Raw genomic sequence first — 17,642 nt, 5'->3', positions numbered from 1 at the left:
CCGGACTGGACTGGCTGATGGACAGGACTGGACTGGCTGATGGACTGGACATGGGGTAACAAACTGTGGATGATGCTTAGCCACCCGGCTTGGGTGGATCATGAACAAAGAGGGAAATCTATGTGCTTGGGGTGGGGGTGGGGAGCTTCGTTGTGGACACATTGCATTAGACGACCCTTTGAGATTCCCCCACAGGAGTAGTCAACTGGGCAGCGGGACATAGTCTAGAGTCTAGTAAACTGAAGGTAAGAATTTAGGAGGAGGAGACATGGGTGTGGGGCTGACTCTGCTGAAGCGCCTCTCGGGGCTCTCGGTCTCAGCAGGAGCCAAGCCACCTTACCTCAGGGACTCAGGGACACGGGCTAAAAGGTGTGAGCTGGTGGGCAGGGCAGAGGCCACTCCACAGGACTTATGGACCAGGGGTAGCATCCACCTTAGACGTCAGGGATCGAGGGGTTTTTACACCTGGGTCGGTCTAGAGAAACCATGAACACCATCACATTCCAGGGACAAATCTCAAAAATAATTTGTAGGCCACACAGCAGGTGAGAGAGGTCCCTGGTCAGGAGGGGTTGGCCTAGGTTGAGTGGCCCACTGGGATGGGCTCCATGAGGTGACACCTCTGCCCATGAAGTGGCCGTCTCTGTTTCGGCTTCATCTAAGCACCAGATCCTGAGCTGATGGCACACCTGCCCCGTGCCCAGGTCCCAGCTCCCCGAACACAGCCTGACCTCATCCCGGCTCATCCAGTGCTGGCCCTGTCTGGACGAGCCTCAAGTGTCCTCTGCTTGGTGCCCTGGGATGCCTGTGAACTCCTGGCCACGGCTGTGCGGTGGAAGACAGGGATTCCTTGGGGGGGTTTCCTTATCTCTAGGACTCACCCACCTGCTCCCATGGCAAATCCTCATTTTAACTCTGGATCCCAACGAAGGTACAATTTAGAGTCTAAAATAACTCAGCTGGTGCAAACAGAGCTTTGCTGGGCCTGGTGCCTCCTTTCAGACAACATCTGGTCCCCTCTCTCTGGCATCCTAGGCTGAGGGCACGGGGAAGAGGCACCAGCACCCCGTTTCGGCCTCTTTATTTGGAGATGGGATCTTTACAGCTACAGGGAGTCTTTAAAGTGGAGTCACTCAGGTAGGCCCTCATCCAAACAGGAGAGGTGTGTTGTAAGAAGAGGAAACCTGGACAGACAGGAAGAAACCGAGTGGGGATGACGACGGCCACCTGCAAGCCAGGAGGAGAGGCCTCAGGAGAAACCAGCCCTGGGACACACTGATCACAGGCGTCCGCCTCCACAACTGTGAGAGAACGCTTCTGATAAAACCACCCGGTTTTTGATACTTTGTTACGGCAGCCCCAGCAAACTAGAACTGGCGCCATGGCCTCCCCTGTCCTGGCCCCTCGGTCTCTACGACCTGGGCACTTTGCAAGCGCAAGGAAGGGACCATCCAGTTTGGGGCGCCCACACACCCTTTCTTCCTTGAGCTCTGGTCACCGAGGAGGCAAAGGGGAGAGAGGCTTCCGAGGGGCCCATCATTTGGAAAGGGAAAACCAGCATCCGTTGCCGTGGCAACTCCACTGGGATGCTCTGCTATTTGCACATTTTGAAATTGGAGGTGGGTAGTGAGAAGGGAAAAAGGAAAGAAAAATTGAGGGAGATGGGAGTATCCAGAGCAAAAGAATGGAGAGAAAAGCAAACGGAGTTTAGGAAAAATCCAGCTTCGGACGGGTGACCCTGAGAGTGCTTACTGAGCTGAAATGAGTCCCAGGGGCTCTAGGACTTCCCCATTAAGTCATGGTGGTTCCAGCCAATGTCAGCCCAGGTCCCTCACTGTCAGAGAGGAAACGGAGGCTCAAAGACGAGAAGTGCCCTGTGCAAGGTCACCTTGTGACTTGGAGGATTCTCCAGGTAAAAGCAGCCGTATTGGGGGAAGGCCTCTGTTCTCATAATGAACCAAACGTTTGTGTCAAACCCTCAAATTCATATGTTGAAATCCTAACCCCCAATGTGATGGTTTTATGAGGTGGGGTCTTTGAGAGGTAATCAAGTTATAAGGGTAGAACCTTCATAAACAGGATTAGTCTCTTTATTAAAGCGACCCCCAGGACCTGGGTGTGATGGTGTGAACCTGTAATCCCAGCGCTTTGGGAGGCGGAGGTGGGAGGATCCCTTGAGGCCACAAGTTTGAGACCAGCCTGGGCAACATGGCAAGACCCCGTCTATACAGAAAATACAAAACTTAGCTCGGTATGGTGCTGCACACCTGTAGTCCCAGCTACTCGGGAGGCTGAGGTGGGAGGACTGCTTGAGCCCAGGAGTTTGACTGGAAAACAGAGTGAGAGTGTCTTAAAAAAAAAGGGGGGGGCCCTCGAGAGTTCTCTGGTACACTGGTTTCAGACTTCTAGCCTCCAGAATGGTGAGAAATAAATATGTATCGTTTATGAGTCATCTAGCTCATGGTACTTTGTTGCAGTGGCCTGAGTGGGCTAAGACACTCCTCCTTGGAGATCCCATGGAGTGGGGTTCAAGGGGTCCTTGCAATGCCCATGAGAGGATTACAGTCAGACCTGCACCCCACCGCAGGCTCTAAGGAAAAGACTCAACTTTTAGGGTCTGGCTGGCAGACTTCTCTCACTGGACAAACCATTATAGAGAAAAGAAGCAAAGATGCTGCAGAACTAGGCGACGTCTAAATTTAGCCTCACAAAGAATCTAGAGCACAGGAGCGTGGAAATACTACTCTGAAGGGACAAGGAGAAGAATACAATGGGCCCAGGAGGCTGAATTCACCGTGAGTAAGGGCACGCGGTGGGGGCGGGCATCTGAGAAAGTACAGAAGTCAAGTGACGGAATGGCCAGGCTGAGATGCAGCTGCGCGTGCCTCATTCCCCAACAGCCCATTAGATGGAGGTGTGCCTCAGGGCGGGGTGGGGTGGCCGGGCAGGCTCAGCAGCAGAGGGCGGGGCCACAAGCATCCATCTCCAAAATCACCCATGAGCCTGCTAGCAAGGAGCCAGAAGATGCTGCCTGGTGCCACCTTCTGATGTAGCCAGACAAGAAGCGTGTTCTTCTTCCAGCATCGAATCAGATCCTTTCTCTCAAAATGAGCCTCAGATAGATGGATTCATTCATTCATTCATTCATTCATTCATTCACTCACTCACTCACTAATTCCTTCATTCACCCTGCAGAAACCAAGCACCTGCTATGTGCCAGGTACTGCTCTACCTAAGCATCCAGCATCGAGGAAGTGCTGCCCTTCCTCAACTTCAAATACCTGGCTTTCTTGGGTCGTGGCCCCTCCCTGGCAATCCCAGCCTCGGGCACTGCTCCCCTGGGCCCTCTTCTCCTCAGTGCTTTCTGCAGTTTCTTAGTGGCAGGGGGCTGCCTGGCTGTTCTCCAGGGTCCATGGCCTGTCCAGTATCTTGGTCATTAATTCCCTGCACAGATACCTCTGTCGGAAAGGCCCAGGGTGGTCTCCACTTTCTGGATTAGACTCTAACCCCCAGGCCACCAGGGAGCGGTCTGCTGCAGTCTACACCCTCCTGTGAGACTCAGGCTCCGCTCCAGACAGTGCTCCTGAGTGGCTCCCCTGTCATCAGAAGGCAGAGGCACAGAGTGCAGCTCAGAGGAACAGCAGCCCATCACGACCCGTGGTACCAAATGGGGGGAACCATTTGGGAGGGATCTAGTCACAGAGAAGGGAAGTCAGGAACTGAGACTCATTTTTGAGAGCAATGGTCAAAAGAGCCACACCTGGCTAATTAAGATTCTGAGAACGAGATGCTGCTGAAACAAGAAGGGAACAGATAAGACCAAGAAACATCCCAGACCTAACATTTGGCTACAAAGAAGGAGTCCAAGTGTTCTTTTATGTTGATGTTCCAGAAAGTCAAAATTGCAATTTGCTGCAGACGTCAGTAATTCTAGCACCAAGGGTTCACGGCGCTTGCACCTGGGATCCGAGGAGAGCAATTTACAAGGAGTAAGGATAGAATCTAAAGTCCTGTCTCAGTAGGAATGACTTTTCTTATCAGTTCATAAAGGGCCCGGAGACACACAAGTCAACAAATAGGAGATTTTTGTGATTTCTAAAGGTCTGCTTTTGCTGGAGATTTTCTGTGTCTACCTGGCAAATTTTCAACTCCCCATTTCCCCAAGGAGACATTTCTTAAGGGGTAACCTAGAAACAGCCACTCTCTGACTGCACATGGACACAGCAGGAGCTCCATGACAGCCCTCGCTGGTCTTGAGAACACCTCTAGGTAACAGAGGAGGACAGATCAACAACCGCAGCAGCCTCTTCCTTCACTCCCTCACTGTGGCTCTCACCCCAGCAGACAAGGCCTGGAGCTGACATTCCATGAAGCCAGGCGCCAAACGAATGATGCGTCGTGGACACCACCCTGGACAGCACAGAAGGGAAACAGGACCTCGTAGCCCAGAGGGATTTGAATCCAATTAGGTATATTAAAAAAATAGAGAGAGAGAGAGAGGTCCCTTGGGGTAGGGGATCCCCATTCCGACTCTCTCAAGTTCTAGAATACGAAGGTGCCATCCTGAGGTCAGCTGTCTCCTATCCGGGTAGGGGTGGGTGGAGGGTGCTGGTGGAAGGACTCTCTTGTCCGAGTCCTCAGTAAATCCTGAACATGGGGGAGGACCAATGAGGAGAGCACACACATCTTGGCTTTACATGGGCGGTAGGGCCAAGAGCAGGTCCAGAGGCCCCAGGACTCCACCAATGGAGGACGAGAGGCAAGAACTGCTGTTGACAGCAAATAGCTGTGTGCACTGCCGGGAAGTACGGTATGGGCATGAGGGCTGAGGGCTGGGGCAGGACAGGCCAGAGCTGCCCGAGCCAGGGCTGCCTTCCCGAACACGCTGCCCCAGCCAGCAAAGCCTGTCCAGGCCACTGGCTCGTGAATGTGGGGTCAGCTCAGCCACGTTCCCTCTTGAGAATGGACGCTATAGATTTGTATTCATTACCCACTGAATTCAGAGCCAGCCAGACATCCACGTCTCACCCCAATAAAAGCTTTAACATTTACCCAGCGGCACAGAGTCATTATTCTGTGACAATATTCCACTGCTGACCTTTATTGCCTACGACTCTCTGTGAAATTTCCAAGGAAGCATTTCAGCGTTCAGCACACAGGTCCCAGGTCCACCGCCTCCACTGCTCCTGCACCGGCCGGCCCCCGCTTCCCGCCCATCCATCTCCGGGCTGTTTGCCTCTGTCTGGATTTCATGTACTGACAGTGTGTTTGCTACCACTTAATTCCATCACTGACTGTGCCTCCCTCTAAACTGATCAGTGTCAATTCTGGGCAAACAGTCGGGTGGAATTACCAGCGGGTCCACCCGTGCTGATTATGCAAATAGTGTACGCCGTCACCAAGGGCCCGGCGCTGGCAGTAAGTGTCTAAACTCCTTAGCATTTGACAGCATAATTGAAGACACAAATAGGAAGCCTAACGAAGAGTTTCTTTTCTTGAGGAAGCCTCCCTCGTTCTCACTTTCAACAGCTTGGTGCACAGGGTGCAGGTGAGTAAGGTGGGTCGCGTAGACACAGAGGCTGATGGAGTCGGCATGCGGACACCTGTCCACGGACATGGGGCGGTGTGATCTGCTCTTGGACAACTCCAGGTTCGTAACCTGTGCCTGCTATGATAAGCCCGGCCAAGCTGGATAAACTCCCAGGCCTCGGTTTCTCCATGTGTAAAATGGAAATAACACTATAATAAACAATGACAACAGTCAAGAGTCCCTCTACCACCACTGCTACTACCTGGGCATGAGGCTATTGACTATTATTTATCCCTGTGATACAGAGGAGGCAACTGTAGCACAGAGTGGTTAAGTAACTTATCTGAAGTCACACAGCCTGTGAAGGGCAGAGTCAAGACACAAGCCAAGAAGGTGGGTTCCAGAGTCCAGGCTCACAGCCTGTGGACTGAGCTGGGGCATGTCCACATCTGACACAGTCAGTCCCACACCCCACAGGGGCAGCCCAGGGTCCCACCTACACAGGGAGCACAGTCCAGGAGCTGCCGTGGCCAGTTCTAAGTCCCGTCCAGGAAAGGGCTCTGGCACAGAAAACGCTGTTTGGACACATCATGCGGCCTCCTCATCCTTACCCATTCTCTTCCACAAACCTGCCCAATTCTCACCCAGGGTGCAAAGTCCAGAGGATGTTGGGGGAGGGCGTTCTGCAGTCAGAGGCCATGTCCAGGTGGGCGCTGAGTGCTAGAGGCTGAACTGTGTCACCCGCAAAATTTATGTGACGCAGGCTTAACCCCCAGGATGTCAGCACGTGTGCGACTGTATTGGGAGAGAGGGGCTTCAAAGAGGCAACTAAATTAAAATGAGGTCAGATGGGGCGGGTCCTAAATCCAATCCAACTGGTGTCCTTACAAGAAGAGATCAGGACACAGACATACAGAGGGATGACCACACGAGGATACAGGGAGAAGGCAAAGTCTACAAGCCAAGGAGAGAGGTCTCAGAAGGAACCAGTCCAGAGATCCCTTGATCTCGGCCTTCCGGCCTCCCAAACGGTGAGATGATAAATGATTTGTGTAAGCCTCCCCGTCTGTAGTGCTTTATGAGGGCAGCTGGAGCAAACTCATACACCACAGATCCCAACAATCTGTCCTAGAGGCCTCCAGTCCACCTGGTTTCAGAGGGAGGAGAATGTATTGGTCCACAGGCCACAGAACGCTTGGGATGCACCGATCAGCATGCTATTAAACTCACCAGGATCAATAGAATTCCACACATCCCATACACTTCCCACACCACAGTGATTAATGCTTCCAATCTCATCCTGTGCCATAGGAGGTTTTCATATTTCATGGCAAGGTTGTGCAGACCATTTGGTTCACGGCAGGCTGTCTGTCCCACCTTGCTGCCCACGGCCTCCCCGCCAAGCCAGGCTCAGGCGTGGAGCTCCTGACGGTGCCCAGCACTCTGCTTTGTGTCCTGGGCTAGAAACCTGGTTACCAGCAGAGCCTTCCTTGGGTTGGGCACCCTGGGCTCGGTGACCATCATGTCATCCTGGCATGTCTCCATCATCTCCTTGATTGTCCTCCCCCAGACAAGCGGCTTGACAGGGAGTCTCGTGGTGGTGGTGTTGGAAGCTTGGATGAGAACTGTCACTGTGGTCACTTACCACCACGCTGGGTGCTCAGTTGCTGTTGGGTCAGTGCAGGGATTTCACCACTAATTATGTGAAGGTCTCCAGGCTCTGCCTTCTCACACACCCAGAAACCCTCACAAAAGTCCACAAGAGTATCCCCCCAAATCCATGTCCACACAGAACCTATGAATATGGCCTTAACTGGAAATAGGGTCATTATCTCCTTGCAGATGTGATCAGTGAGGTTGCGACGAGGTCATACTGGATTAGGGAGGGTCCTAAATCCAATGACTGGTGTCCTTATAAGGGGAGTGTGGCCCAGGGCACTGTGGAAGAGGTTTGAGGATGAGCACAGCAGCAGAATCTGAGTGCTGGAGACTCACCCAAGCAGAGTGTGCTCCACTCCGTTCCAGGGGACTGAGATAAATGAACCCGGGGTGAGACCCAGCGCCGTCTCCTCCTGCAGTCCAGCTGAGCCAAAATGAGAGGCCAACCAGTGGGGAGGGAGGGGCAGATTCAGGACATAGAAAAAATGGAAGGGACTGGTCCTGGACAGATGGGGGAAGGGGCAGGTGAGGGCCAAGAAAAGATCTAGGAAGGTTTTTGGGTTTTCAGTTCCTGGGCCATAACTGAGATGGGGTGCCCAGGAGGAAGGGCCAGTTGGCCAGGAAAGATGGGGTGTGTTCACTGGAGCTGTGGTAACCACAGCCCGGGTGACTGAAACCACAGGGATATATTGTCTCATGGTTCTGGAGGTTGGAAGTCTGAGGTCAGGGTGTTGGTAGGGGGTGGGTTTCCACTGGGGACTGTAGGGAAACCCTGTTCCAGGCCTGTCTTGAGCTCCCGGTGGCCTGTCGGCAATCTTTGGCATTCCTTGACAGAAGCATCACCCAGAGCTCTGCCTTCATCTTCACATGATGTTTGCTCCAAGTGCATGGCTGTGGCCACATTTCTTTCTTTTCCTTCCTTTCCTTCCTTTTCTTTTCTTTCTTTTCTTTCTTTTTCATTCATTCATTCGTTCATTCATTCATTCATTCATTCATTCATTCGTTTGTTCGTTTGAGATAGAGTCTTGCTGTGTCGCCCAGGCTAGAGTGCAGTGGCATGATCTCAGCTCACTCCAGCCTCCGCCCAGGCAGATTCAAGTGATTCTCCTGCCTCAGCCTCCCAGGTGGCTGGGACTACAGGCGCCCGCCAGCATGCCCGGCTAATCTTTGTATTTTTAGTAGAAACGGGGTTTCACCATGTTGGCCAGGCTGGTCTCAAACTCCTGACTTCAGGTGATCCATCCGCCTCAGCCTCCCAAGGTGCTGGGATTACAAGCATGAGCCACTGCGCCCGGTCCCATTTCCTCTTTTTATAAGAATATCAGTCCTACTGGATTAGGGCCCAAACTAATGACCTCATTTTCAGCTGATGACTTCTGTAAGACCCTATCTCTAAACAAGGCCACACTCTGAGATCCTCAGGGTGATACTTCAACACATGCATTTGCAGGGACACACTTCAAAGGGCAGTCAGGGGTGTGGGCTCGCCTGGTGGCAGGCCCCGCAGAAGGTGAGTCCAAGGGTCCAAGCTGAGGTCCAGGGAGGGCTCTGCAAGCCACCAGCCCTGAGGGTCACTGGCACCAGAAGAGCAGGGCAAGATGTAGGGGGCCCAGATAGCAGAGCGAAGGCAACCACAGGACCTGGGGCCATATCACCTTCTGAGATGAGCCACATAGCCCGGCACTGAGCCTCCTCCACGTGCTGAGGCCACATCTGTGTGCCATGGAGCCTGTGAGCCCCTGCAGGGAGAGGCTGTGCCTGGGACCCTGCAGATTCCCCAACACATTTGCTGAATAAGCAGGGCAGGGAGAGAAAGGAAATTGAGGTTGAGACAAATATTATAAATATGACCATATCCCTGATGGAGAAGAAAGTCAACAAAGAGTTCACATTGAAAGGCAAAGCGGGCCGGACACACCTGGTGCTCATGGAGCCCTGCAGGGAGGGTTTCACAGCAAACTGTGGCCATGTGGGGGCTGGGAGGTGACAGCCAGGAAAGAGGCACAGCCCCCGTCTGAATGTGACTGAGAGATGCTTTGAAGCCGTCTGAGATTCCCAAATACGATTTCTATTAATATTTAAAGCAAGATGCATCCCATCCTCCGTGACAACACCGTCTTGAAAGGAGCCTTTGAACTTCTTGAAAGGTAGACCCAGCATTATTCTTGGATTAAGAACTCTGTTGTGGATTCAGCAAATACAGCCCCACAACGACATCCCTGAGCACCGGGGCAGAGATGCCTTGGTGTGTGCACGCTGCCTGCTTCTGTGGCAGTAGGACGATGCGTGTGCGGCCTGTTACATCATACCACCAGTGGGTCTGGGCAGCACCCCATTGCCAATCGCGGGAGGAGTCCTTCAGGGGATGGATGAATAATCACACTAAGTAGGATAAATAAAAACTATAAATAGCCTCACATCAGTTCAGGTCAAGTCCCACTGCCAATGAGTTATGGAGAAAGCATTCGCTTTTCAGATCTTTTTGTGGATCCACGTTGAAGGGAGGGAACTCTGTCACCACTCCTGAGTGCTCATGTTGGAGGGCACTCGAGTGAAGACAGAGTTCCCTGCCTTCAAGTTTACAGAGGAGATGGGGTGCACAGTGGAAAGGAGGGAAGAAAACCCACATGCATGAAGAGGAAAGACAAGCAGGATGCAGGCTTTGACGTGGAGGCTCGGAGAGATGGGGAGAAAAAAGGACAAGACCCTTCCCTAGAAGCGCTTGGTGGACACAGTGGTTGCAAACGACCAAGTAGCTGGATGGAGGGAAGAGAGACCCTTAGATGGAGCGAAGAGGGGCGCCCATACAGAGGGGCCCTCCACAGACGACAGTCAGGGGCACACAGGTCCCTGAGCCACATGGAATGAGAGATTGGTCCCTGGACCACATTCCTTCTGGCTCCTTGGCGGACCTCCTCCACGTCCTGGCCACCTGCGGGTCCCTGTTCTCCTACACACTGGCCAATTGAAAACTGATGGGTGGCAATTCTCACCCCTCACTGTCTGAAGGGTTGTGGGGGCTGCTTTGCTTGGTGCTGGAGTCTGGGGTCACAGTGGAGCATGGCACTGATTGGCACTGATTGCTAAGAGGAACGGACCTCACAACGCCCTGTAGAGCCCAGCTCCTCGGGGCAGGAGGAGCACATTTCTGCTGTCTGCCCCTCCCCACATTCATGACCTCTGCCTCCCTCAGCCCCAAACATTACAAACGCTAAAGATGTCCTGGGCACCTGCAAGACAGGAAGAGAGGAGATAGCTCCCACGTCCATCCTGGTGCCTCTGCCTCCCGGATGGCGACCCTCAGGAAGGTGAAACCTGCAGCTTGGGCCCTGCAGTTTATAGAATGATATGTTTGTGGTTCCCTAAAACAAAGAGCCGTTGCCACAGCAACCGTGGCATCCCAGCGTTCAGAGGCTATTCTCAGACACTAAACAATGAGTTTTGCCTTTCAAATGCATTTGATACAATTTGCTTGGAAGGTATTAACATCCTCTGACAAAACCCATGAGTAAGAGGAGGGCAGGGGAGAGCTGACAAGGTCGAGACTTGCAGGGCTCCCAGGAATCACGCCCGTTCATGAGATAGGAGGGCCCAACGGACCCAGGCATGTTCAACAGGCAAACAGGAAATGGGAAACAGCAGAGGTGAGGCAGGTAGGATCCCTAACCTTCCAGCAGTGATCCCATGCAGGAGACGGGGCTGCCCACACCCTTTCAGGGCTCCTTCAGAAGAGATGCTTCGCAGTCCCACCTGGGGCAGTTCTCTTCTTCAGGGTCACTGCAAAGATGGCAGCACAGGCCAGAGCCCGAAGTAACCACTTAATCCACCCTGCTCACTCTGCAAAGGACAGGGAGTGCGGCCCCTTCTCACAGCCAGTCATTGCTTCCTCCATTTACTTTTTTTTTTTTTGCCAGTTCATGAACAACTTTGCTATTGTTTACAACAATCTCATGGGATTAGAATACCAAACGGTGATGCCCATGAGAAAACCAAACAACCTTCATTCCCAGCCTCCCGTCACTAGCATGCTGGGCAAGTTGTCCTCAAAAATAGCCCCCAGGTGTCAGTGACAGGAACACAGGTAATCAGGAAGAACGCATAATGTGGGCAAGCTGGGGGCAGTGCCCCAATGCAAAGTATGTTTTTGAACAGACTAAAGAACATGTGAACAGTACACATAAATTCCTCTATCTAGCCATCTATGTATCCATCCATCCATTCATCTACCTTACCTATCTATCCATATATCTAATCTATCCTATCTATCCATCTATCCATATCCATCTATCCGTATCTATCTATCTAATATATCTACCTACCTATCTACCTACCTAATCTGTCTATCCATCCATCCATATCTATATATGCCATCCATCTATCCATCCACCCCTCCAGCTATCCATCTATATAATCTATCTATCTATCTATCTATCTATCTATCTATCTATCTATCTATCTATCTATCTATTCATTCTATTTATATGTAATCTATCTATCTACTATTTATCTATCTATCTAATCTATCTATTGAGACAGGGTCTTTGTCACTCACACTGGAGGGCAGTGGCCCAGTCACAGCTCACTGTAGCCTCCAACTCCTGGACACAAGCGATCCTCCTGCCTCAGTATCCTGAGAAGCTGGGACTACAGGCACATGCCCCTCTTCTATATGGCAAAATTATTTTCATTGACAGTCATATAATAACCATCATTTTCTTGATTTGTGCATCAGTTTTAAAACCAAACATTTTGAAAGAATGCCAATTTTAATGGTTATTATCCAAATCTAATAAAATAGCTCATGTAAGCATTGAAATCTGCATATCTGCATTTACTAAAAAAAAAAAAAAAAAAAAGTCCACCTTGTAGTTCACATCCACTGCTGTTTCAAATTTTAAACACAGATGAAAATTCCGAGTGGCTTCCTAGAATGACAGCACTGAAGGAACACAGGTTCACTTTGTCTTTATAGTTACTGTGCCCTCATGTCTGTTTCGAATCTACCGTGTAATAGCAGGAATGGTCATCACACAGCATGGAGACCAGAACGATGGCAAAAGCCGGCTAAGACCATTTCAGACCCTGCAGACTTCAGACCCTGCAGACTTCACTCCAGTCGAAAGGCTGCAGCTAAGCCCATTCATGCCTGAGAACCACCACATGTAACTATAACAGCCTTCCCCAAGTTAATGTCCACACAGAATACGGTATTCACTAAAAGATGCATTATAAAAAGGTGGGAATTTGAAGTTCACAGATACATTTCAACAGCAACTGTAGCAATTGCTCAGATATCAGACCAACGATTGGGGGTTGCAGTATTTTATCACTGGCGATTTTTAGAACTGGGGGATGTGGTGATCATTACAAGGGAAGGGACATTTAGCTGGCTTGATTGTTATTTGGAATTCTCTCCAGTCGAAGTGCCCTCCTATTGCGTGTACCTGGGGCAGACAGCGTCACTCACGCCACCCTCAGTAGAGCTCTGCTTTTGGAACATGATGATAAAGCATTAATACTGCATGTTTGGGGGCTGGGCATGGTGCCTCACACCTGCAATCCCAACACTTTGGGAGGCCGAGGCGGGTGGATCACTTGACCCTAGGAGACCAGCCTGGGAAACACAGTGAAAGCCCCGTTTCTACAAAAAAGATAAAAATTAGCTGGGTGTGGTGATGCAAACCTGTGATCCCAGCTACTGGCGGTGGGGAGCTGAAGTGGGAGGATTGTTTGAGCCCTGAGAGGTAGAGGCTGCAGTTGGCTGTGACTACAACGCTGAACACCAGCTGGGGTGACAAAGTGAGACACTGTTTAAAAAAAAAAAAAGGCTAGTCACGGTGGCTCATGAGGGAGCCCGAGGTGGGCGGATCACCTGAGGTTGGGAGTTTGAGACCAGCCTGACCAACATGGAGAAACTCCATCTCTACTAAAAATACAGAATTAGCCGTGTGTGGTGGTGCATGCCCGTAATCCCAGCTACTCAGGAGGCTGAGGCAGGAGAATCGCTTGAACCCGAGAGGCGGAGGTTGCAGTGAGCCAAGATCGTGCTGCTGCATTCCAGCCTGGGCAACAAGAGCGAAACTCCATCTCACATAATAATAATAATAATAATAATAATAATAATAATACACACACATACACACACACATGCATATATTGCATGTTGATTCATTAACGGGGAAGCTGAGGTTCAGGGAGTGTTTCATCCATGTGGGCTGCAGCAGGTGACAATGCTTCTATGGCCTGTACAAGTGAAGGCAGGAAATAACAGGGCTACGGCTGAGTGCACAGTCGGGTCTTGTGAAGTGCTCTGAGCAACGGTGGGGACGGGGATGTTCCACCAGAAGGGGCCAGCACTGTCCAGTGGCCACTCCAATACTCTGGTCCCGTGACTGCCTCTCAGCCTGGGCCATCTGGACACTGGCCGACAAAGGGCCTCACCACCCGGACCTTGGAGAATTCCAGAAGGGACTGAGATCCGGTGAGATTCTAACAACTGGAACACACATATGGCCCTGGTGAGAAAGGAGTAACTATTGCTTCCTGTCCCAGCCACACAATTTCCTCCCATCTCTTCCTCACTGATGTTTGTATTTCTCTTCAGGACGCAGATAATTCATAACTAAAGAAGCAACAATGGTGTTCTTATTTTTCCCTCTTTTTAGAACACATCAACATCTAATTTGTGCCCTGCTCGTGGATAACTCTGAGAGAAGGCAGGTGTTCCGAGGGCCCCAGCCAGGGTCAGGGCCAGGAGGCCTGGGCAGAGCCCTCACCCTACGCCGATGGCCAGCCTGTGACCTCGCATAAGCCAAGAGGCTTCCTGGGCCGGATTTCTATAGTAACCGGCCACTGGGTCTGCTGGCATACGCCGCCTGACTTTCTGCTGTTCTGTTCTTTGGCAGAACACCCTTTCTCTGCCTGCTGGCTGCCTGGAACTGAATGAAGCCACCGTGATTTCAGGGAGAGATCCCGGCTCCTGCCCTCCCCACCAGCTTCAGCAGAACTCTGCCATCCAGCTTGGGTCACGCATTTCCTTTCCTTACTTCACCAGCTCTGGTTGTGCACATCTGGGACCCTGCCAGGACTCTACCAAGGGCCTGATAGACGGGATAGAAGATGAACACCTTTGGCCACTGCGATTGGTTCAGGGATGGTTGATACCTAAAGCCACGTCATTGGCTGGACTCCTGAGGCTCTGGCCAGTGCCACAAGGAGTAAGAAGTTTACTTACTCAAAGGAGCAAGGCTGAGGCAAAACAGAGGGAAGCCAAGTACAGACACTGAGAGACTCTGGCACATTCTATGAATATTCCCTGCGGAGAAAGTGGCTCTTTCTCTCCTGCACCAGGAAAGAACAGGTCTGAATAGTCAGCAATTGACTCAACAAATATTTGTCAAGCACCTACCAGGTGGCAAGAGCCATACTGGTTGGGTGTGCTGGGGAAAAGAGAAGACATAACACCTGCCTTCGTGGAGCCGCGAGTCTAGCGAAGAACTCAGAGAAGCAGGAGGGAGTCAGCGGTTCTGAGAAGGGCTCAGCTGCCATTGACTCGGCCTCAGGAGCAGGGCACTGGGGGTCCCAGACACAGGAAGGAGGGTGTCGCCTTTACGGGCTTCCCTCTGTGGATGAAGTCAGCACTGCAGAAGGCTGCCCCGTCCACACCTCTCTTACAAAACCAAGCCACAGCCGCTGAGCTGGGATGCAGATGAATGTTTACGGAGAACAGGGAATTGGAGGGTTGATGACCAAGTCATTCCAAAGGCAGGTCCCTGGGAGGGCCTCGACAAGGTCTAGACCCTAACACTGGGCAACACCTCTCAATGCAGCCCTAACTTCCCCTCCACGTAGAAAGGAGAAAATTCAGAGCAAACATACAGGGCATCAACACACGGGAATTCCTCATTCTGCTTTCTGGAGCAATTTACCACATTAATTGGCTGTGGCTGATGCTCAGGAAATCATGGAAAGCTACGTTTCAACCCACAGGAACCCAGGGACCTGCCTCAGGCTGCATGGTGGGTTTGGACCTCACCTATTAAGCCATGGTCTTGCCATCTCAGGGCACCACCATGGCGGCCTTCCTCGGGGGTGGTCTTGGACAGGGGACTGGCTGAGGACTGGAATGGGATCTGTTCTAATTTTCAGCCTCTACTTGATAAATGAGTCCATGAGTTTGCCATGAGAGGTGGACTTCCTCCTGCTCCATCAGAAGGGACCCTGCCAAGCTCTCCGCTGCGCTGCCCAGGGTTCGAAGAAGCTCCCTTCCCACCAGCTCCTATGAGCTTGGACCAGGGCCATGAATGAACGCTGAACAATTTTGGAGAAGGATCTGGTCTGAGGCCAGGAAGGAGGCTGCTCCCTGCCCTCACCTCCAGCTCCAGCCAGAATCTCTGCCCCTCTAGGTCATGTGACTTCTCCTTCACCAGCTCTCCCCCAGTGGACATTCTGAAGTCTGGTCCTGGGGAAGGAAAATGTTTCCTGAGGCTACTTATCTTCCTGAAGCCGCCCCCATCTTGGTGGACTCCTCGGTCAGGGCAGCCCATGTGCCTGGTGACCCTAAGGACGAGGGTATACTGCTGCCTTCATCTGGCACCTGGATCCCGGGGAACCGGGGACCAGCATCCCATGAACTGCTGCTGCTTCATTAGCTGTTTAATTTGTCCCTTCTGGCTTGGCTAAAAGCAGCAACACTTAGGTACACATGCGTACGAATTCTTCCTTTTCTGTCTGAAGCCTCCATAACGTCTTTTCACTTATGCTTATTAGAACCAGAATTAGAAACCTCTCCTCTGTGCAATTTAATTCTACCCTGCATATTCTTACGAGGCTCCAATATTTGAAATCCCAAAAGGCACTTCAAGAAAGGACTCTCGATTCTCTGTCTGAATTCGGGCTCAGCTCAGAAGAGGGTCTGAAATGCAGGGAGTGGTGAGGGAGAGAGACTGTTATCTGTGGTGGCTGCTGAGGCTCACAGAGAAGCCGTGGCGGGTCCAAGACCACACGGAAAATTCCGAATTGGAACCCTCGTCCCTCTGGGATTTGGTCAAATGCTTTTTCTTCAGTTCCACTACCGAGGTGCCTTTGCATATTAACAAAAATTAGGATCTCTGTGACTCTTTCCTGACTCCAGTGCCAGTCGCTAGGAATTTGGGGATCGAATCCCTTTCCCCAAAGGTCATGTAGGTCCCCCCTCCCAGGCTTGCAGAGGACCGATGGGCTCTGACAGCAGGACACCAGCGGTGGGACCCTCTCTCCTGGCACCAGCTGACTGGGGCCTTGGCTGGGTTCCTGCAGTTGCTTCCAGGCCTGGAGAGACAGGGACACCCCAGGGAAGGGCACAAGTGAGGAGTCAGGGAAAGCAGAGTCCACAGGGATCCCAGGTCTCTCCCAGGAATAATGACAGAGCTTCCTGGCTTTTGAGGGTAGCCAGATGTTTGTCTGAGTTTCAGGACCCCGATGTTGCAACTGTGCTGTGGACCACTCGGTGGTGGGTGGTGGGTGCTGTGCAGCTCCAGTGCGAGGCCCAGGGGCCGGTGCTGTGCCTTCCAGGGCTCCAAGCTCCCCAGCTAGCCTTGGGATAGTCAGCCCAGGCACCCCAATGTCTATCCCGAGCTCCCCAGGTAGCCTGAGGATAGATAACCTGGGCACCCTGATGTCTATTCTGAGCTTCCCGGTTAGCCTGGGGATAGACAGCACATGCACCCTGATGTCTATGAAGCCAGCCATGACTCTGAATGTGAAAAGGGAAGTGCACTAATTGGGCATCCTGGTCAAAAGAAGGGCTGTGGTTGGCTGGGAAGGAGACCAGGCTTGGGGGGCTGCTGGAAGAGTCTTCGAAGAAAATTGGGGAGATGGATGGGGGTGCACTGAGAAAAGGAACACCCTAAACAGAGGACCAAAAGGTGGGGCAGGGACAGCTGCTGCCTGTGAGCTGCCTGGAAGGGCTGGGAAAAGAGAAAGCTGGAGAGGCAGATGGAGCCACTCGGGATCAAGAGCTTCTGGGACTTCCATTCAAGTCATCCGGAAGCAGGCATGACCGCCCCGTGAGGCTGGCGGCATGTGCTCATGGAACACAGAAGTCAAGACTCTTCTCCACCCCTCTCCCATCCCTGGGCTTGCCCCCTGTGCTGGGAGTGGGGGACCCTGGGCTGGGGATGGGGGACATGATGTCTGCTCCCATCAGTCTGTGTACCCTTACAACAGCCCCTGCCCCACTGAAGTGTAGATTCTTCCCTCCACAGAACGAGGAGGACTGAAGGGGCCAGAGTCCTGGCTGCCACCTGTGGATAGGCATCCTGAGAGGATGGAGCTCCCGGGGCCATCAGCCACAGTCGCCCAGGTGCAGGCTCTCGAAGGGGGATTTCTGGCCGGGTCTGTGAGTCATGAGAACTGAGTGGGGGTTCCCAAGATTCCTAGAACCCTTTCACATTCAGAGTCTGGGTTCCCTGGG

The 17,642-nt window shown here is 52.1% G+C and overlaps 1 protein-coding gene across 15 annotated transcripts in view; it reads right to left on the bottom strand.

Annotated features, from left to right (window-relative positions):
* SHANK2 (SH3 and multiple ankyrin repeat domains 2) overlaps positions 1–17,642 on the bottom strand; it is a 671,410-nt gene that overhangs the window by 399,197 nt on the left and 254,571 nt on the right. The window lies entirely within an intron of this gene.

Source organism: Macaca mulatta, chromosome 14, assembly GCF_049350105.2.
Source record: "Macaca mulatta isolate MMU2019108-1 chromosome 14, T2T-MMU8v2.0, whole genome shotgun sequence".
Lineage (NCBI taxonomy): Eukaryota > Metazoa > Chordata > Mammalia > Primates > Cercopithecidae > Macaca > Macaca mulatta.
This window is presented reverse-complemented; position numbering and strand designations above follow the sequence as displayed.